Source organism: Balaenoptera borealis, assembly GCF_965194805.1.
Source record: "Balaenoptera borealis genome assembly, chromosome: 6".
NCBI classification, from domain to species: domain Eukaryota; kingdom Metazoa; phylum Chordata; class Mammalia; order Artiodactyla; family Balaenopteridae; genus Balaenoptera; species Balaenoptera borealis.
The window spans coordinates 120239734-120261753 of record NC_138863.1 but is presented as its reverse complement, the minus strand read 5'-3'; the positions used below and the strand labels follow the sequence as shown (position 1 = coordinate 120261753).

The 22020-nt window shown below is 40.0% G+C and overlaps 1 protein-coding gene across 14 annotated transcripts in view; it reads left to right on the top strand.

The window, feature by feature from the left end:
- The window catches only part of CLASP1 (cytoplasmic linker associated protein 1), a 260361-nt gene that overhangs the window by 8248 nt on the left and 230093 nt on the right, over positions 1-22020 (top strand). The window contains exons 2-3 of one of the 14 annotated variants that reach the window (XM_082397805.1): positions 15247-15285; positions 16492-16542. The exons of 12 other annotated variants lie outside the window; for them this stretch is intronic. The gene's annotated coding sequence lies outside the window, so the exon portion shown is untranslated. The remainder of the gene's footprint in view (positions 1-15246; positions 15286-16491; positions 16543-22020) is intronic. One more of the 14 variants, XM_082397806.1, reaches the window with a different exon arrangement.

The following is a 22020-nucleotide window of genomic DNA, read 5'->3' as shown; positions in this document are numbered from 1 at the left end:
ATGTCCTTTTACGACTGGTTTATTTCACTTAACGTAATGTTTTCAAGGTTCATTTATGTTGTAGCCTGTGTCAGAATGTTATTCCTTTTTAAATGCTGAATAATATTCTGTTGTATGGATATTGTACATTTTATTTATCCTTTGTCTGCTGATGGAACTTGGGTTGTTTCCACTTTCTGACTGTTGTGACTAATGCTGTAATGTATGTTGGTTTACAAATTTCTGTTTGAGTCTTTTTTTCAATTCTAGTTATATACCTAGGAGTAGAGTTACTGGATCATGTGGTAATTCCATGTTTAGCTTTTTGAGGAACTGCCAGACTTTTTCCACAGTGGCTGTACATTTTTACATTCCCAACAGCATCGTACAAGGGTTTCAGTTTCTCCACATCCTTGTCAACACTTGTTATCTTCTCTTTGTTTTTGTTTTTTAAAATTATAGCCATCCTAGTAGATGTGAAGTAGTATCTCACTGTGGTTTTGATTTGCATTTCCCTAATGACTAAGATGTTGAGCATCTTTTCTTGTGCTTATTGGCTATTTGTATATCTTCTTTGGAGAAATATCCATGTATCTGTGCAAGTCCTTTGCCCATTTTGTTTTTTTAGATTGAAGTATAGTTAATTTACAATGTTGTGTTAGTTTCTGGTATACAGCAGAGTGATTCAGTTATATATATTTTCATTTTCTTTTCCATTATCGCTTATTATAAGATATTGAATATAGTTCCCTATGCAATACAGTAGGACCTTGTTGTTTTCCTTTGCCCATTTTTAAATTGGATTGTGTGTCTTTTTGTTTTTGACTTTTAGGAGTTCTTACATATTCTGAATATTAAACTCTTATCAGATATATGATTTGCAGATATTTTCTCCCATTCATTCTATAGGTTGTCTTTTCACTTTCTTGATAACGTATGTTCTTTGCTGCACAAAAGTTTTTAATTTTGATGAAGTCCAATTATTGTATTTTTTCTTTTGCTGCTTATGCTTTTAGTGTCATATCTAAGGATCTATTGCCAAATCTAAGGTCTTGGCGATTTACTCTTGTGTTTCCTTCTTAGAGAGTTTTATAGATCTAGCTCTTCCATTGAGGTTGTTGACCCATTTTGAGTTAGTTTGTATAAATAGTGTGAGGTAGGGCTCTAACTTCGTTGTTTTGCATGTGGATGTCCAGTTGTCCCAGCACCATTTGTGGAAGACTAATGACGACTGTACTTATCTTCTGTATCACTCAGTGGACGTTTATGTTTTGCTTTGGGTTTTTGACTTCACCGCCTGCCCTCCTCAACCTCAACACCCTCGCACCCTGCCTTGTTTTCTTCCCTTGAGACAGGATTCATGGATATTGCGTGTGTATTGCAGCTTTGCTACTTGACGTGTAAGATACACTTAGTAAATGTGAGTTCCCTTTCTTTAGATTTTGTATAGTTACTTTTAAGTCTCCTGTGTTCGGATATAGATTATAAGGACCTTCAGAGTAGACTATATATCTCTGTTTTTCAATTTCCAACCTTCTTTGGTGCCCCATTCACTCTAGTGCCCAGTCCAGTACTGTGTAAGTGATGTGCTTAACTTTTATTGACTGAATTGTGAAGCTAAACATAGATCTTTGTGAATACATTTGGGTAATTGCAGAAAATTATTCTTTTTTTTGGGCAGGTGGGATCTTAGTTCCCCAGCCAGGGACTGAGCCAGGGCCCACGGCAGTGAAAGGGCCAAGTCTTAACTACTGGACCGCCAGGGAATTCCCAGAAAATTATTCTTAAAAGAATAATGATCAGTATATTATAAAGTTCTTTAAGATTTTAAGTTCAGGTCCTTTTAAGTCATTTTCCCAAATGTGGGGATTGATAATAGTATTGGGCCTTTCAAATGCCTTAGGAATTTTTTTTTGTATGTGACATTAGCTATATGGATAAATGTCAGGCTGCATAATGTGGTGTTCATTTCATAGATGATTAAAACATTTTTAACTTGTTATTTAAGATTATGATGAGTTTTAAATTGGGAATTTTACTCATTTTAGGTGTGATTTTGCTCTTTTTTTAAAAATAAATTTATTTATTTATTTTTGGCGGCATTGGGTCTTCGTTGCTGCGTGCGGGCTTTCTCTAGTTGCGGCGAGCGGGGGCTACTCTTCATTGCGGTGCGCGGGCTTCTCATTGTGGTGGCTTCTCATTGTTGCAGAGCACAGGCTCTAGAGCGCGGGGGCTGCAGTAGTTGTGGCACGCGGGCTCAGTAGTTGTCGCTCGCGGGCTCTAGAGCACAGGCTCAGTAGTTGTCGTGCATGGGTTTAGTTGCTCCGCGGCATGTGGGATCTTCCTGGACCAGGGCTCGAACCCATGTCCCCGGCATTGGCAGGTGGATTCTTAACCCCTGCGCCACCAGGGAAGTCCCAACAAATGCTTTTAATTTCAAAAATTATTTTGAATTTGTATACAATGAGTGTATATTACTTTTCTGACGAGAGAATTAAGTATCATTAGAAAATCTTCTCTTGCCTAGAAATCTGAAAAGTTAACTAGTGGACAAGTATCTGATCTTTCTCTCTGGGTCCGTATTATCAGATTTCCCTCCATCACACTTTAGTGTTCAGTAGGGTCTAATGTTACTTGTCCTAAGTGATCAGACCTCCCTTGGGAGTCCATTTTGTAATCTGCCATCCAGATATCAGGGAGGGGAAGGCTCATTTTAAAGTTTGGCCTTTGGTGTTTTGTTTTCCAGTAAGTTTTGACTCCTAAGTAGGTAGTCCTTAGCATCTGTTATAAACACTTATCATGAGATACTGGTTATTCATCGGGGAGGGGGGCAGGTAGGAAGGAGAGATGCTATTTTCTTTTGCTACCTCTGGCCTTATTTATGGAGAATTTGGGCCTGGTATGTATCTAAATCTAAGGCTATATCTTTGTCTAAAAAGTTTGACTTAAGAAGTATTTTTATCACTTAATAGATCGCCCTCCAGACATAGGATCCCATTCTGAGGAGGGTGGCCCTTTCAAAAGAAATGCTCTCCTGCCACGCTCTTGATGCGGGCTGACGGGGTGGTACTTTAGCCTGTTGCTGATTGAACTCGCCTGTTGGTAGCCATTGCCTGCGGCCTGTGACTGCGTTTATAAAGTGAACACCATGGGAAAAGCTTTTCTTACTCTCATTCACTTCAGAATTTGGAGTAGATTTTGGAAATTGCCACAGAAGCATTTGTTTAGACAGTGTGACAGTATTTAGCCAGATTGTGTAGTAATGGTTTTGTGGAATCATGAAAGCGTGACTAAACCCTGGAAGGTGAGGCGCACCTTATAGTCATTTGCTCGCTAGATCTGTTTTGGGGTGGCGTGGGTGACCGGAGGGGACACAGAAAGTGTGTACATAGGTGTCCATGAGAAATGGACCCAAAACACTGAAAGCCCTTAAGGAAAACCACTGCTGTTAAAATGAGAGAGTTATTCTGGGGTGTATCTGGGTAATTAGTAGAGAATGCGCTATGCACTCTGGTGAGAATCTTCAACAAACTTTACTGTTGTGCCTGAGGACAGAGAGAAGGGCTGTCAGCCCTGTTCCCAGAGAGCTCCGCCCCCAATGAAGCGGGACAAGCAAGGAGACAGTGAGGAGTCCCCTGGTGAGTGTGCTGAGTTCAGTGTGGAAGGCTGAGGCGGGAAGGGCTTCTCATCTGGCAGTGGCGAAGGATGTGTCCCTTCCTGTTTTCGTCGGAAGGATGTGAAGCCCTGAGCAGGTCCGCAGCCCCCTGGCTGTACACTCTGGGGCCTGGCTCTTGCCTTCCATTAATGAGAGAGCTATGTTGGCTGGAGACCGAGCTTGTGACAGGGGACAAGGAGCCTGACTCTTGGCCATGTTAACCCCACGGTCTAATGTTGTCAAGTGGCCAAGAAAGCACCCTAGCTGAGAGAAGGCTGAAACTAACCTCCCACAGAGAACCCTGGGTCTTAATGAAATCCGGACTCTTCTGTTTTACTGGAATCATCAACTATCAGTCATTCCGTTTTGGAATTTTGGGGGTGGGGAAATTGCTTTTGGGAAATTGGTTGCTATTGAGATTGCATATGGATAGTTAGGACATTATTAAACTTATGTAATTTTTATTGTAGTCACAAGCTTATTACATGCATGATTGGCTGTAAAAATTTTTTTAAAGCGTACCTCAGGGGTATTCTTGTGGGCCTGAGGTTCCTTTCATCTTGTTTAAGTTACCTAGAAAGGAGAGATAGAACTGCTAGTTAAATGCATTAAAATTTTTAAATTATAAAATATTTATTTTTTGAACAGTTAATACATACACATGTTTTAAAGATTAGGTTCCTTCCTCTGCTGTCTGCCATCTACCCTTCCCTAGAGACACTAATGTTATTAATGATTTGTATGAAAAAGTGCATATACATATATGCCTTCCCCCACTCTCCTTTCTTGCACAGATAGTAGACTACTGAATTTTGTTTTTTGCTTTTTTTTTTTTACTTAATATATCTTGGAAATCAGTCTATGTCAGTATCAATACATTAAAGGCTTCTTCATAGTTTTTTGAAAATGAAGAGTATGGCTGAATAGTATGCCGTTGTATCGCATACCATAATTTACCCAGCCCTCTACTAAGGAACATTTAGTTTTTTCCAGTCTTTTGCATTTATAAAACTATGCTGTAAAGAATAATCCTATAATAATTTATTTTGCATGTGTATGAATGAATTCCTGTAAGTTGACCTTTTGGGTTGAATGTTATGTGTCATTAAAATTTTGAGAGATATTGCCGAATTACCCATCTTAGAGGTTTTAACAAAACCCTGCCGGCGATGAGAGAATCCTGTAGTTAGTACACTTAAAAATGTAATTTTATAGAAGTGTATGACCTAAAAGTAATTTTGTAGACGTGTATGACTCTGTCTTGTGTTATTTTTGAATTAAAACATGGCTGTAGTTCAGTGATCAAAAACTAATCGAGCACTTTTCTTCTCATTACTTGTGTGTTTTTGTTTTTTGTGAGTCTTTGATTTTGCAGGAATTCCATGGCTGGAAGAGCTTCAGAAATACACTTTGCTTCCCTATAGGTGTTACCAGTGCTGCCTGCTAGAGATGAGTATACTAGCGATGGACAATTTGCTGAAGAACTAGCTTTTTAAATGTTTTTCGGTTCTTTGTAGTAACTGATGATGTCTGTGGCTTCAGGATTACGGTTCTTTTTGACTTTACAAATAACTTTCTGGTATTTATTGGACGCAATATGCTTATACTAGAAAGAATATGAACATCTTAATGTTTTGAAATGTGTATTTCCTTTAACTAGATACTGTATGTACATGGTTAAAAAAGTTTAAAAGGTGCCCAAGGATAGAGAGTGAAATGTAAGCCTTCCTCCACCCTTTTTATCGTTCTTCCACATCCCATTCCCAGAGGCAGCCGCTGCTTCTAGCTTCTTGACTGGTCTTCCAGATAATCTGTGCGTGTGCAGGCTGGCAGCATTGCTCTGTTAGGACCACTGTTACTTTTTATTTTTTTTAACATCTTTATTGGAGTATAATTGCTTTACAATGGTGTGTTAGTTTCTGCTTTATAACAAAGTGAATCAGTTATACACTGTCATTTTTAACATTTTTTTTCTTTTTTAATTTTTTATTGAAGTATAGTTGATTTACAGTGCTGTGTTAGTTTCTGGTGTACAGCAAAGTGATACAGTTACACATATATTTTTCATATACTTTTCATTACGGTTTATTACAGGCTATTTAATATAGTTCCCTGTGCTATACAGTAGGTCCTTATTGTTTATTTTATATATAGTACTGTGTATCTGTTAATCCCAAACTCCTAATTCATCCCTCCCCCACCCCCTTTCCCCTTTGGTAACTGTAAGTTTGTTCTCTGTGTCTGTGAGTCTGTTTCTGTTTTGTAAATAAGTTCATTTGTGTCATATTTTAGATTCCACGTATAAGTGATATCATATGGTATTCGTCTTTCTCTTTCTGACTTACTTCACTTAGTATGATCATCTCTAGGTCCATCCCTGTTGCTGCAAATGGCATTATTTCATTCTTTTTTCGGCTGAGTAGTATTTCATTGTATATATGTACCACATTTTCTTTATCCATTCATCTGTCGATGGACATTTAGGTTGCTTCCACGCCTTGGCTATTGTAAACAGTGCTGCTATGAACATTGGGGTGCATATATCTTTTCAAATTAGAGTTTTTGTCTTTTCCGAATATATGCCCAGGAGTGGGATTGCTGAATCATATGGTTAACTCTATTTTTAGTTTTTTAAGGAACCTCCATACTGTTTTCCACAGTGGCTGCACCAGTTTACATTTCCAGCAGCACTGTAAGAGGCTTCCCTTTTCTCCACACCGGCATTTATTATTTGTAGACTTTTTGATGATGGTCATTCTGACTGGTGTGAGGCACTATCTCGTTGTAGTTTTGATTTGCATTTCTCTGATAATTAGCGATATTGAGCATCTTTTCACGTGCCTATTGGCCATCTTTATGTCTTCTTTGGAGAAATGTCTGTTTAGGTCTTCTGGCTGTTTTTTGATTGGGTTGTTTGTTTTTTTGTTATTGAGTTGTAAGAGCTGTTTGTATATTTTGGGTATTAACCCCTTTTTGGTCGTATTATTTGCAGATATTTCCTCGCATTCTGTAGGTTGTCTTTTCATTTTGTTTATGGTTTCCTTTGCTGTGCAAAAGCTTGTAAGTTTGATTAGGTCCCATTTGTTTATTTTTGTTTTTATTTCTGTTGTCTTGGAAGCCTGACGTAAGAAAACATTGCTACGATTTATGTCAGAAAACATTTTGCCATGTACTCTTCTAGGAGTTTTATGATGTCATGTCTTATATTTAAGTTTTTAGTTTGTGTGTATGGTGTGAGGGAGTGTTATAACTTCATTGATTTACATGCGTCTGTCCAGCTTTCCCAGCACCACTTGCTGAAGAGACTGTCTTTTCTCCATTGTATATTCTTACCTCTTTTGTCGAAGATTAATTAACTATAGGTGTGTGGGTTTATTTCTGGGTTTAACATGTATTTTTAAAAATTGTATAAATAGTACATTTTCATTGTAGAAAATAGAGTGTTAATGCTTTGGTATGTTTCTTTCCATACTTTTTCTATGTACCAAGAATATAAGTGACTACTTTTTATTTTACAAACAAAAAGGACGTCAGAAACATGGAGTTCTCTAGTTTGCTTTTTTCACTAAACTGATTGTAGATATTTTTCCAGGGCAATAAGAACACATTTTTACTTTGATTTTCAATGATTGCGTGGTATGCTATTGTTTGGACGTACTGTAATTTCTTTCCGAATTTCCTGTTCTTGAACACTTATTTTTATTAAAAAGTCTTTTTCACGAAAGCTGCAGTGAACAACTTTATATATACATTTTCGAATACTTAACAAATTATTTCTTTAGATGAATTCTTAGATTTGGACCTATTGGATCAAGACATATTTAAAGGTTATTGATAGAGGTTTCCAAATTGCCCTAGATAGTTATGAATTTTATTCTCATCAGCAGTGTATTAAAATGTGTATTTGATTATGTTCAATTACATTCTTTTTTAAAAAAATAATTAATTTTTTGCTGCGTTGTGTCTTTGTTGCTGCACGCGGGCTTTCTCTAGTTGCAGCGAGCGGGGGCTGCTCTTCGTTGCAGTGCACGGGCTTCTCATCGCGGTGACTTGTCTTGTTGCGGAGCACAGGCTCTAGGTGCGTGGGCTTCAGTAGTTGTGGCACGTGCGCTCAGTAGTTGTGGCACGCGGGCTCAGTAGTTGTGGCTCGCGGGCTCTAGAGCGCAGGCTCAGTAGTTTTGGCGCGCGGGCTTAGTTGCTCCGCGGCATGTGGGATCTTCCCAGACCAGGGCTCAAACCCATGTCCCCTGCATTGGCAGGTGGATTCTTAACCACTGCGCCACCAGGGAAGTCCTCAATTACATTCTTAAGTGATTTTTTTTGTTTAACTGTAGCACTAGAGTCAGGTTTTTAGGCATTTTAAAGAAAACCATGTGAGTGATGAGCAGGAATAAGTCAGTGTTGGAAAAATATTGAGGTAGTCGCACTCAGTTTGGAAATGGAGCATCATCTGTATGTACAGTTCAGTACATACTAATATAGGCAAGGCACAGATCTCTTCTTGTGCTTTTCTTTTGGATTTTTTTTCCTGAATCCATAAAATATGAATGTAAAAAGGTTATTATAGTAATAGCAGTGTTCTGTTATAGTTGATCTGAGAAATATAGCAAAATTTCCCCAGCTGTTACGTGTAAGCTTAGTAGAGTACAGATTTAAAGTCTATATGCTTGAAATCTGGTTGAATGGTGGGTGGGTAGGAAGCCGTATGTGAAGTTGTGTTTTCAGTGTCCTTGTCATTGCCCAGCTGATGTTGCAAATTAGTTTTCTCTGCCAGGTCACTTGCACTGCACTGAAAGGATTTGAAGCTAACCCTAATAAGACTCAATGAATAAATGAATCTCTAAAGTGCTCATCTCAGTTTTCTTTCTTCAGCAAGCACAGGATTCCTTATCATTGAAGGCTCTGTGACTGTAGGTCTTCCCAGTCCGTCAGATTCTGCGTCTTCAGTCTGAATCTTTCTGGAGCAAGGAATAGAAGCAAGGGAAACGATTTGGGCATGAGAGACAGTAGCAGAGCATGTGTTTTCATGGCAGTGTGCGCCTAAGACAGAGCTTTACCCAGGGGTGACCTTATGTTTATTTCATCGTTGTAGTCTTTCCTTTTTCTGTCTACTAAGGAGTCATCAGAAAAGTAGCTAATCTTCCAGGAAGGTACCTTGATGTACTGTTGGAATAGATCCTTCACTTGTCTTTCCCTCCCCAGTGGACCTGGAATTTGTTGACAGATTGGCTGGCACATTAGGTATTTAAGGAACTTTAGGAAACTAGGACCAAGAGCCTGTCCACATCATGTACATCTTTTCACTTTTTTCCTCTTTTCATTTTGGCATAAGTATAGATTCACAAGAAGAGGCAAAAATAGTACAGAGAGTTTCTCTTCACCATTCACCTAGTTTCCCCCAATGGTTATATGTTACCCTTTTTCTTCTCTCTCTTTCCTGTTTTTGATCAGCCCTTCGGCATCTGTGGGAAATACTGAGCTCTCTGAGCTAACAATTGCTGATTGTTCTCCTAGGTTCACTTCTGGGGGTGCATGTGGTTCTTCCTCTTCCTTTGTTCCTTGTTTCTGGAGCCCCTGCTTAGTATGTGTGCTGTGCCAGGGCAGGTTGCTTCTCTCTGTTCAGGCTCTTCTGCTCTTATCTTGGGAACATTAAGTGTGGTGGATGTATCCTTCCTGTGTAGGTCTTTTTCCTAAGTTATATATACTCAGGTCTAAAGTACTGAGACTTGTGTGTATTCTTGGTGAGAAGCAGCAGCTGTGACTTGGTGGAAATAGCCCTGGATTTGGAATTAGAAGCCCAGGTTCAAATATTGATTCTGTTTTGTACTTGTTGTGTGACCCTGGAAGTTACTTTGCTTCTGAATCTGTGAAATAGGCATGACAGTAACGATCTTACAGAGGTTTTGTGGGGGAATAAAGAAGGTGGCATTTTTATAATCACTTAGTGCATTGGAAAGCGCTATTTCAAATGTGAAGTACCTATGCTTATTGTAAATTGCTGAAATGAAACCCAAATTTTAAACCACTGCCGCAGTACTTCTTAGCTTGACTTCTTTATTCAGTAAAAGAGAAAAACTCTGTGCTTTTATATCCCAAGCTTCTTACACCTTCTGTCTTCACATTGAATAACCCGTACTTAATAAGGTTTTCTTTTTTTCCACTGTGTGTAACCCAGCTCCCTTGGGAAACTTGGGATAGCCATGTCAGCTGTCATGCTATCAAATGACATATCAAATGCTCTGCTCTCTTCTTATTTACCTAAGTCTGGAGATTTTATGTTTCAGAAACCTGTTAGAAAATCTCTCGTGTGGGTATATATGCTCTTTTCTGCTTACCTTTTTAGTAGGTTTCACTCTTAGAAACCAGCCCTTAATATGGTGCTAGAAACTGAGATTTTTATTTTTAAAAGGGAGACGTGATATTTTTCTATATACATGTATAAATATATATGGAATAAGTAGTCAGTATAAAAGTGGGGGATAATATGAAAAATTTAAGATGTCCATAACTGGCAATTTTTTTCTTTAATGTGATCTAGTTGCAGATAGACTCTTTTAAATCATTAAGGGACAGATATCTGTAGAACAGCACACCCAATAACAGTGAATACACATTGTTCTCAAGGGCATGTGAAACATTCTCCAGGATGGATTATATGTTATGCCATAAAACAAGACTCAATAAATTTAAAAGGATGGAAATGGTTCAAAGTGTGCTCTGACCACAGTGGAATGAAATTAGATATCAGGAACAGAGGGAAATTGGGAAATTCACAAATATGTGGAAATTAACCAACACACTCCTAAGTCACTAATGGGTAAAAGAGGAAATCACAAGGAAAATCAGAAAATAGTCTGAGATGACTGAAAACAGAAACACAACATAACATGGTGGTAATGGTTGCACAATAATGTGAATGTACTTAATGCCACTGAGCTGTACACTTAAAAGTGGTTAAAATAGTAAATTTTATGTATGTTTTTCCACAATTGAAAGAAGAACCCTGCCATTCATTCATTGTTCAACAATAAATATTTAGCACCTACTATGCTCCATGCACAAAATTAAACAACGTATCATAACCTTGGGGATGCAGTAAAAGCAGTGCTCAGAGGGAAATTTATAGCTATAAATGCTTATATGAAAAAAGAAGAAAGATCTTAAATCAGTAATCTAAACTTCCATCTTAAGAAACTGGTAAGAGAGCAAACTAATCCAAAAGCAAGCAGAAGGAAGAAAAAATAAATACTAAATTAGAAAAAAATGAACTAGAGAAAACAAAAATCAACAGATTAAGAATTAAAAAGATCAACAAAATTGACAAACCTTAAGCTAGTCAAGCTAGTCTGACCAAGAAAAGCAAGGACAAGACTCAAATTAATAAAATCAGGTATGAAAGAGAGGACATTACTACTGACCTTACAGAAATAAAAAGGAATATGAGAGAATACTAGGAACAATTATATGCCAACAAATTAGACAACCTAGATAGAGTGTATGCATTCCTAGAATGGCATTACTGAGATTGACTCAAGAAAAAATAAAACATCTGAATAGTCCAATAGCAAGTAAAGAGATTTAATTAGCAATCAAGAAACATCTCACAAAGAGCTCCAACTCAGATGACTTCACATTTGGTGATTCTACCAAATATACCAAATGCAAATTCTTTGCAAACTCTTTCAAAATAAAGAGGAGGCTGGGGTGCTTCCTAGTTCATCGTTTGAGGATGTTATTACTCTGTTAACCAAACCATACAAAGACATCATAGGAAAAGAAAATTACAGACCAGTATCCTTTATGAATATAGATGCAAAAAAAAATCCTCAACAAAATACTGGCAAACTGAGTCCAGCACCAGATCAGAAGGATTATACACTATGACCAACTAGGATTTATCCCAGGAATGCAAGGTTGGTTTAACAGCTGGAAATCAGTGTAACCATAATAATAGTAAAGGACAAAAACCACATTATCATCTCAATAGCTGCAGGAAAAGCATTTTAGATGGTAAAAACACTCAACAAACTAGGAATAGAAGGGAACTTCTCAATGTGATAAAGGCCATTGATGAAAACCCACAGCAGATGCCATACTTAGTGATAAAAAATTGAATTTTTCCCAAGATCAGGAACAGGACAAAGATGTCCTTTTATGTCACTTCTATTCAACATTGTACTGGAGCGTCTAGCTGGGGCAATTAGGCAAGAAAATGAAATAAAAGGCATCTAGGTTGGAAAAGAAGTAAAACAGTCTGTTTGCAGATGATGTGATCTTGTATATAGAACATCGTAAGGAATCCACTATAAAACAATTAGAGCTGGGCTTCACTGGTGGCACAGTGGTTGAGAATCTGCCTGCCAATGCAGGGGACATGGGTTCGAGCCCTGGTCTGGGAAGATCCCACATGCTGCGGAGCAACTGGGCCCGTGAGCCACAACTACTGAGCCTGCGCGTCTGGAGCCTGTGCTCCGCAACAAGAGAGGCCGCGATAGTGAGAGGCCCGCGCACTGCGATGAAGAGTGGCCCCCGGATTGGGATTGACATGTATACACTGATGTGTATAAAACTGATGCCTAATAAGAACCTGAAGTATAAAAAAACAAACAAAACAACTAATACTAAACTTTCATTGGGTTATTTGTATGGAAACATGTTAATATAAATGTTTCAGACATTACATGAAATTTCTAAAAATCTTATATTTGTATTTGTATGGAAATATGTATGGAAATATGTTAATATAAATGTTTCAGACATTACATGAAATTTCTAAAAATCATATTTGTATTTGTATGGAAATATGTATGGAAATATGTTAATATAAATGTTTCAGACATTACATGAAATTTCTAAAAATCTTATATTTGTACTTGTATGGAAATATGTATGGAAATATGTCAATATAAATGTTTCAGACATTAAAAAAAAAAAAAAAAAAAAAAAAAAAAAAAAAAAAAGAGTGGCCCCCGCTCGCCGCAACTAGAGAAAGCCCTCACACAGAAATAAAGACCAAACACAGCCAAAAATAAATAAATAAATAAACAAATTTTTAAAAAGTATAGAAAACTTAGAATAAAGTTAACGAAGAAGTGTAAAACTTACATTCTGAAACTATACAACATCACTGAAATAAATTAAAGATCTAAATAAATAGACATCCTATGTACTTGGATCGAATGACCTAGTATTGTTAAGATGGCACTATTCCCCAAATTGATTCAACATACTCCCCATTAAAATCCCAGCTGTCTGTTCTGCAGAAGTTGACAAGCTGATCTTCATATTCGTATGGAAATACAATGGACCCTGAATAGTCAAAACAATCTTGAAAAGGAAGAACAAAGTTGGAGGACTTTAATAACTTATTACAAAGCTACAGTAATCAAGACAGTCTGGTACTGGCATAAAGGGTAGGGTAGACCTACAGATCAGTGGAATAGAATGTAAGTCCAGAAGTAAATCCTTACATTTATAGTCAATTGATTTTCAACAAGAGTGCAAAGACAATTCAGTGAGGAATAGTCTTTTCAACAAATGGTGCTGGGACAAGTTGATATCCACATGCAAAAGAATGAATTTGGACCCTTTCCTCACTCATATATATAAATGAACTCAATCATAGACCAGAATGTAAGATCTGAAACAGTAAAACTCTTAGAAGAAAATGTAGATGCAAATCTTCATGACCTTAGATTAGGCAGTAGTTTCTTTTCTTTCTTTTTTATTGTGGTAAAATAGGCAGTGGTTCCTTAGGTGTGACATATAAAACAAGTAACAACAGCAAAAAAATAGGCAAATTGGACTTTATTAAAATTTAGAACTTTATGTTTCAAATGACACCATCAAGAAAATGAAAGCACACCCCACAGAATGAGAGAAAATATTTGCAAATCATTTATCTGATAAAGAACTTTTATCCAGAGTATATAAAAACTCATACAATCAACAATAAAGACAACCCAATTAAAAACATAAGCAAAGAATTTTTTGTTGTTGTTGTTTTTTGCTTTTTGGCCGCGCCACGTGAAGTGTGGGATCTTAGTTCCCTGACCAGGGATTGAACCTGCACCCCCTGCATTGGAAGTGCAGAGTCTTAAACACTGGTCCGCCAGGGAAGTCCCGCAAAGAATTTGATTAGACATTTCTCCAAAGAAGATGTCCAAATTGGCCAACAAGTCCATGAAAAGAAGCCCAACACCCAGAGTCATTAGGGAAACGCCCATCAAAGCCACAGTGAGATGCTACTGCATACCCTCTTGGATGGCTATGATAAAAAAGATGGACCATAGGTATTGCTGAAGAACATTCCAAATATCCATCAGCGGATAACTGTATGAACAAACTGTGGTACAGCTATTCAGTGGAATATTATTCAGCCATAAAAAGGAATGAAATACTGATCCATGCTATGAGATGGATAAACCTTGAAGATAGTATGCTAAGTGAAAGAAGCCAGATATGAAAGACACATATTTTATGACTCCATTTATATGAAGTGTCCAGAATAGGCAGATCCATTCCATCAGAAAGTAGATTATTGGTTTTCATGGGTTTGGGAGAGGGGGTTGGAGAGTGACTGCTAAAGGATGATAGGGGTTTCATTTTGTGGTGATAAAAATGTTCTGGAATTAAGTAGTGGTGATGGGTGCACAACTTTGTGAACATATTTAAAATTGCTGAATTACATACACTTTATTATTTTTTAACATCTTTATTGGAGTATAATTGCTTTACAATGGTGTGTTAGTTTCTGCTTTATAACAAAGTGAATCAGCTATACGTATACGTATATCCCCATATCCCCTTGCTCTTGCGTCTCCCTCCCACCCTCCCTATGCCACCCCTCTAGGTGGTCACAAAGCACCGAGCTGATCTCCCTGTGCTGTGCGGCTGCTTCCCACTAGCTGTTTTACATTTGGCAGTGTATGTATGTCCATGCCACTCTGTCACTTTGTCCCAGCTTACCCTTCCCCCTCCCCGTGTCCTCAGGTCCATTCTCTACGTCTGCATCTGAACCTAGGGGCAGTACATACACTTTAAAAGGGAGAATTTAATGATATGTGATATATATTTCAATAAAGCTGTTACTAACAATTACTAAGCGGTCATTCAGGTTTAAGGATCTGTTTTCCATTGGTATAGTAAACAAACGGAAAAAAAAGCTGGTCACAGCTATGGAACTGTAAATGAAGCTCTCTGAAAAATACAGCAGAAGTAAATGTTGCTAGCCTGAGTGGAAATTTAGGTCCCCTCTTTCTAGAGGAGCCGGCATATTGGTTAGTGTCTGTGATGAGCCTTGTTTCTCCAATAAGCTGGCTCCCTGCCGAGGTCTCCTGTTTTCACGTAAGACCCTTCCTTGGGAATCTGTAATCTATATTATTACTATTCTTTCCTGTCTGGGGTAACTGCCTTGGTAATGTAACAGCTTGGTATGCTGATGTTGACATTGGTCTTGTGTGTATCATTGGGAGAAGAAAAGTCAGCAGTCAATAGGGAGGTATCTTTGTTGTCAGTTAGTTTTGGTTTCACAGTTCTTGAATGAATAAGATGAATGTTAAATAACTCCTTTTCTCTTTTAAGACTTTTAAAAATGTCTCTTTTCTTCTTAGAAAATATGAAGAGTAGAGGAAATTATTAAGGAGTAGGAGGTAAGCTCTCAAACCTATTACTCAGAGGCTACCTATTAATCTTTTACATACTCCATTTTTGTTCTTTTCTGTAATTTTTTTCACATGTGGGCTATATCATACTATATGTATATAAATGTCATATATTGTATATGCTATATGTGTAACTGTGTATATGCAATTTAATGCAGTTTCACATCCTTATTTGTTTAGTTAATTACTAATTTTATTGCAGGTATTTTATGTATTTTTTTTCCCACATAGACTTAAGCTTTACAGTTCTTTTGAAGACGTTAAAAAGTGTTTTGGATCTTTAAAAGTTCCAGACAATTTTAAACACATAGAGAAGTGAAGAGAATGGTGTAACAAATTCTCATGTACCTATCAACATGCTTCAGCAGTTTTCAGTGTATGTCCATCTTGTTTCATCTTTGAGGAGTAGAATAAAAATAGAAGCAATTCTTCTTATTATAAACCTGCCATAGGAGAAGCAAAAATAAAATTAAAACTATGTTCTACTTTTATAGTTCACAAAGAAAAAAAATATCTGAAAAATTTTTAAGAAATTACTTCATTAAAATACTAGTGAAGGCAAGTAGTAACCATTATGAATGAATAATTTATCTGGCACTTGTGCAGTATATTTATTTTCTCCTATTATTTTTTTTATAGTATGTATACAGTAATATGGAGCTTTTTTTTTTTTTTTTTGGTACTTATTTGTGTTTTCCATTGTGTAGTTTTCTACCACATAATCTGTGGAAGTAACTAATCCACCAATTCCATCTTTTTGGGAATTTAAGACTTTATTCTTGTTTTACACTTCACTAATAGTTATACATTATATTTCATAATACTGAAAGGGAGATTTTCCTCCATTATGAAATGGTAATGCCTGGTTTTTGAATAATACTTTTCTCTTTGTAATTATAAAGTAACATATTTTCTATATTCATCATAGAAAAAATTTAGAAAATACAGAAAAGTACAAAGAAAAATCTGTAATCTTAGTACCAGAAATTAAGCAATATTAATGATTTATTTCTATTCATATGACCTGCACTTTTAATACAGTGAACTTTCTTCTGTTACTCACTTTTGGGCATTTACATCATACATTATGGTTGGTTTTTTTGTCATGACTTCACTGTAGTTAATTATTATTCACACTGGGGTGAGTGATAGAGAGAAGAGGGAGTTCAACTGATTTTTTTTCCCCTATTGCAGAATATTCTTGTGATAACTTGAGGAACTGCAGATTTTAATGATCTCTCCAAGGTAAATAATTGTATGTCCACCCAAAGTCTTGTGATTCTGCATTTCAAAGATGACGTGTACAGAGCTCTCTGGAGACCACAGCACTGTTGGCCTTTGATGCTGGAAGTTGACTGCTGGGCCTTGTCTGTGCTCAGTCTTTCTGGTCTGAGCCAGGCTTTCTGAGAATAAGAACTCTTTTTAAAAAAAAATATTTATTTATTTATTTATTTGGCTGTGTTAGGTCTTAGTTGTGGCACGAGGGATCTTCGTTGTGGCGTGCAGGATCTTTCATTGCGGTGCACAGGCTTCTTTCTAGCTGTGGCGTGCAGTCTCTAGAATGCACGGGCTCAGTGGTTACGGCCCGCAGGCTCTCTGGTTGTGGCGCGTGGGCTGTAGAGCGCATGGGCTTAGTTGCTCTGCGGCATGTGGGATCTTATTAGTTCCCTGACCAGGGATCGAACCCGCATCCCCTGCATTGGAAGGCGGATTCTTAACCGCTGGACCACCAGGGAAGTCCCAAGAACTCTTTTTAGTGTTCAGCATCACAGGGCTCTATGTAAGTGGAATTTCTGGTATCTGTTAATTGAGAAATATTTTCAAACTCAAAATAAGAATTTAGAAATACTTTTTACATTATTTTTGCATTTAAAGATTCATAATTGCATTGCATAAGTTTGAAAATATGGCTAGGAATACTTAGGTCATGGATAATGTGTGGCTTGTGTCTACACTAATTCTCAGACAGACTTTAAAAAAAATTAATTAATTTTTGGCTGTGTTGGGTCTTCGTTGCTGTACAGGGGCTTTCTCTAGTTGCAGCAAGTGGGGGCTACTCTTCGTTGCGGTGCGTGGGCTTCTCATTGCGGTGGCTTCTCTTGTTGGGGAGCACGGGCTCTAGGTGCGTGAGCTTCAGTAGTTGTGGCACGCGGGCTCAGTAGTTGTGGCTCGCAGGCTCTAGAGCACAGGCTCAGTAGTTGTGGCGCATGGGCTTAGTTGCTCCGCGGCATGTGGCATCTTCCCAGACCAGGGCTCAAACCCGTGTCCCCTGCACTGGCAGGCAGATTCTTAACCACTGCACCACCAGGGAAGTCCCTCTCAGACAGCCTTTAATCACTCCACCCTCTCACCTCAGGGGCGGGGGTCAGTAGTGTTTGCAGGTTGGGAACCATTGCTCTGGCCTTTCCAAATGGCTTGTTTTCCCTTGAGCAGGCCGTAGTCTGTTCTTTTTCGTGTTTTGTCCATATGTATTTGCACATTCCTTTTATCTGAAATGTTTTTTTGCGTTTTTCCTACCCCCCCCCATTCCTCCCACTCCCCAAGAACAAATTGAACTCTACTAATGACTGCCAATGACTGTTTTCTTCTGATTCTCAACTCAAGCAAACTTCATTCATTCAAAAACTATTTCTCGAGTGCCTTTTTTGTACAAGGCATGGTTGTAGGCATTAGGTGAACAAGATAAACAAGGCCCCCTCTTTCATAAGACTGACAGTCCTGTGGGAAAGTCAGACAGCAAATAGGTAAACAAACATGCGATAAATTACAACTTGTCATAAATGCTTTGAAGAGAACAGGGTGCAGTGACAAGGGACCGACCCCCTAGAGTGGTCTTTAAAGGGCTTGCTGAGGAGGTGACATTGAAGCTGAAGTGACAGCCAGGCCAGCGCAGGCATAAGGAGAATGTTTCAGGCATTAGGAACAGCAGGAGATAAGGCCCCGAAGTGGTAAAGAGTTTGGCACCAAAAAGAGGCCCGTGCCTGTGACTGGTGTTCAGAGATATTTGGCTCGGACATTCAAATTTGGGAGTCACCAGTTTTATAGAGATTTAAAAAATTCATGGAAATGGATGCTTATTATTTTGGGGTGAGCTTTGGGAGAGGAGCAGAGATAGTTAAAGAAGCTTGAGGCGGTGCAGCCAGAGAAGTAGCAGGAAGGCACGCTCGTTTGTGGGAAATTTTTCGGAAGGAAGGAGGGGTCAGTTTTGGGATGCCCCTGAGAGGTGGGGTTAGTGAAGTAGGTCTGCCAGCAGGGCCGTCACTGGTGCTCCCGACCAGGGCGGCTGCAGTGGAGGGGTGGCAGGGGGCCCGAGGGGAGGGCTGCAGGGTGAACAGGGAGTGCCTCCGCGCCGCTCACGGGTGTAGGCGGCTGCTTACAGGGGCTCCACCGTCCCTGGTGTCGCTGATGGAAGGCCTCTGAGCTCCAGGGGCCTTGAGGAGGTCTCTCAGCTGCCGGGGGTGAGGCGATGGAGGGGCGCTTGCAGGTAGATGCTGGAGAGCAGGCAGCTGAAAAGTTGAGGGGGCCGCCCCGGGTCGCTGGTGAACGTCCCAGTTGTCTCATCCTGCCTGCTTTATTGAGCGAGCAGCAGGTGAGCCGGTCAGGAGGGGGCGGCGGGGTCGGGTAGATGGGCGTCTGCGGAGAAGACGGGAAAGCCCGTTGGGAGAGAAAGGCAAGCAGAGTTGCCAGAGAACGTGAGTTGGAAGGCTGCTGGTGGTGAAGGGCCTTCTGAAGTTTGAGATCAGTTTAAAACCAGCCTGGTTGGGTATGTGTGTCTTCTCTTCCGCATGGTCACCCCTGCAGGCCCGAGAAGGCAGCCGGTTCAGTGTGTCTGGTTCACCCAAGGTTCGGGATTACTAGGCAGTGACTGCCGAGAGAGAGACAGTGGAGGGTAGCTCCATGCTGTTGACACCCCCGTGGAATTTAATCCAGACTCAAAGGAAGGTGAGACTGGGAAGGAGTTTATGGAATCGACGAGGTTGAGGCAATGCACTTGAACAGAAGAGCTGGAGGGATGGGCATTTGTGGCGGGAAAGGAGGATGGCACGGCAGGGAGCTGAGCACCAGGCCGGGAGGGCTTGCTGGGGCCGAGAACAGGAGGCTGCAGGAGATGAGAGGAGCTGGGGAAGGAGGCAGGGAGGCCGGAGGCCGCATCCGCAGTGGGTGAGGCGTGGGGGGAGTGACGCGTGACAGCCGGAGGGGGGGCCGGGTGCTGCATCTGCCTGGTGTGTGTGGCAGGGGCCCATCCTGAAGGGCCCGCTGAAGTCCCTCAGGCAGCCGCTTCCCCTTTCTCTGCCACTGTAGCGCCATCTACAGGCCCCCGGCTTAGGGCCTGTCCCAGTACCGCCACCACCGTCTGCTTTTCTGTCTCGTCCTCCTTCCAGGCAGTGACCTCCTGGAGGGCCTTGACCAAGTCTTACCTTCTGGGCTTTCCAGGAGTTAGCCTGGGACACTTGTCACACCGCTGGCCCAGGGTCTGTTCACTGAGTGACTGTGTGGCTACCAGTGAGTGGGCTGTGGGATGGCCCAGGAGGAGAGAGAACCACTGCTGGCCGGGCACGCCGGGCGTCTTTAAAGGTTCACACCATATCGCAATTGTACAAACGATTATAATGCAGAAAAATTGTCTTACTGATAGAAGCAACTGCTTTTGCCTAGTGTGGAGTGGTTCTGCTCGTTTCTAGCTTTCGGGGTTGGCTTGTCATTATGATGCCTGCTTTCTACGTATTTTACAGGGAAATTTTTGATGTGCTTATTGACTCACTGGTGCTGGTAATTTAAATTGTACTACTTGATGCTGTGATATGGAATATTATTTTATTAAAGCTTCCTGAGTGCTTTGTAATTTGATTTCTTGTTTCTTAATCCTCTACTTCTCATGCCCCATATAACTTTAACATTTTCATGTTTGAGTTATTAAGTACCCATGCTTTGAACTTTCAATGAGGCAGTAGTATATAGTATTACAGTATAACAAAAATAATACTAACTTTGGGGCCAGGCAGATCTGATTTTCAATTATCACCCGACAGTTATTAGCTTTAAAATCTTGGGCAGGGTTTTTTTTTTTTTTTTTTTTTTTAATTTTTTTTAGCCTAACCTTTCTAAGCTTCATTTCTTTATCTTCAAAGCGGGAGTAATGGGAATGCCCTGGCGGTCCAATGGTTAGGACTCGGCACATTCACTGCCATGGCCTGGGTTCAATCCCTGGTCGGGGAACTAAGATCCCGCAAGCTGCACGGCCAAAAAAAAAAAGTGGGAGTAATAATGCTTGCCCATCTCAGAGGTATCTCACTGTCTCTGTTGCCACACTTCTTCCCTCAACCATTCACAAGTTTCCACGTCCCTCACTTGCTTAGGCTTTTTCCCCCTATTAAGTGCCATAACTGATGTAGGACGTCCCATCCATGTTTCGAGACAAAGCTTAAACTGAGCCTTGTCTGACTGGTTTTGACTTGGTCATTCCAGGCCTTCTTGATCCATCCCTTCTCTAAACAACCACAGTACTTACTCATAGCCCTTATTTGGCAGGTGCGGCATTCTATCTGTGAGGTCTGCTAGCTGTGTATCCTGTGTTTGTGGTTTTTTTTTTTTTACTATTTATTTGTGTATTTGGCTGCACTGGATCTTAGTTGTGGCATGCGAGATCTTCGTTGCGGCACACGGGACCTTTTAGTTGTGGCATGTGGGATCTAGTTCCCCGACCAGGGATGGAACCCGGGCACCCTGCATTGGGAGCGTGGAGTCTTACCCACTGGGCCACCAGGGAAGTCCCTGTGTTTGTGCTGAATTCTCACATTGACAAGTTTTTTGTGAATACGTATCTCTTGTTCTCTCCAAGTAAGTTGGAAGCGTTTTCAAGTCAAGTCATAGATTATAGTTATTTCTTTTGTATCTTCTGTAATGAGATGTGATATATGATAAATTGATGGGTAAATAAAAGTAATCAAGATAATGGGCAAACAGAGGAGACAAATGTGTTTACCCCATCCATGTAGTCATTCTGCAGATGCCCACTACACATATGACTACACATATGTTAGATTGACGCACGTGGCTGCAGTATGTTGCGGCTCCTATTAACTGGTAGAGTCCATTTCCTCACACTTTTGTTCCGGGCTGACCTCGCGGCTTGCTTTGACCCGCAGAATGTTGCAGAAGTGTTTTGCACATTCTGTGTCCTGGGCCTTGAGAGGCCTGGCCACATCCCTTCGCCCTCTTGGAATGTTCCAGCCACGTGTAATGAACTGCAGACTGTATTACTGAGTGGTTAGAGGTCACGTGTGGCAAGAGGTCCAGCCAACAGCCAGCATCAGTGCCTCAGACATGTGGGTGATGCCACTGTAGACTCTTCAGCTGCAGTCAGGCTGGCAGGTGACAGCAGCTGCCTGAGTGATCCCAGGCAAGATTAGCAGAAGGACCTGCCAGCTGAGCCCAGCCAGTCTGTACACTTAGGAGAAGTAGTAACTCATTGCTGTTTTCGGTCACGAGTGAAAATGGTCCTACCTTGAACTTGTCTTAGGGAGAAGCCTGTAGTAGACGCAGAAGATCAGAGCTCACAGCTGGTTCTGTTCTCTGCCCCTGTCCTCGGCACTCGTCTGTGGTTGTGGCCCGAGTGCCACAAAGTAGGGACCGTAAGTAAGGGATCGAGAGAGGATCTCTTTATTATTTATTTATTTATTTATTTATTTTAATGTAAAGTACTTTTTATTTTATTTTTCTTTT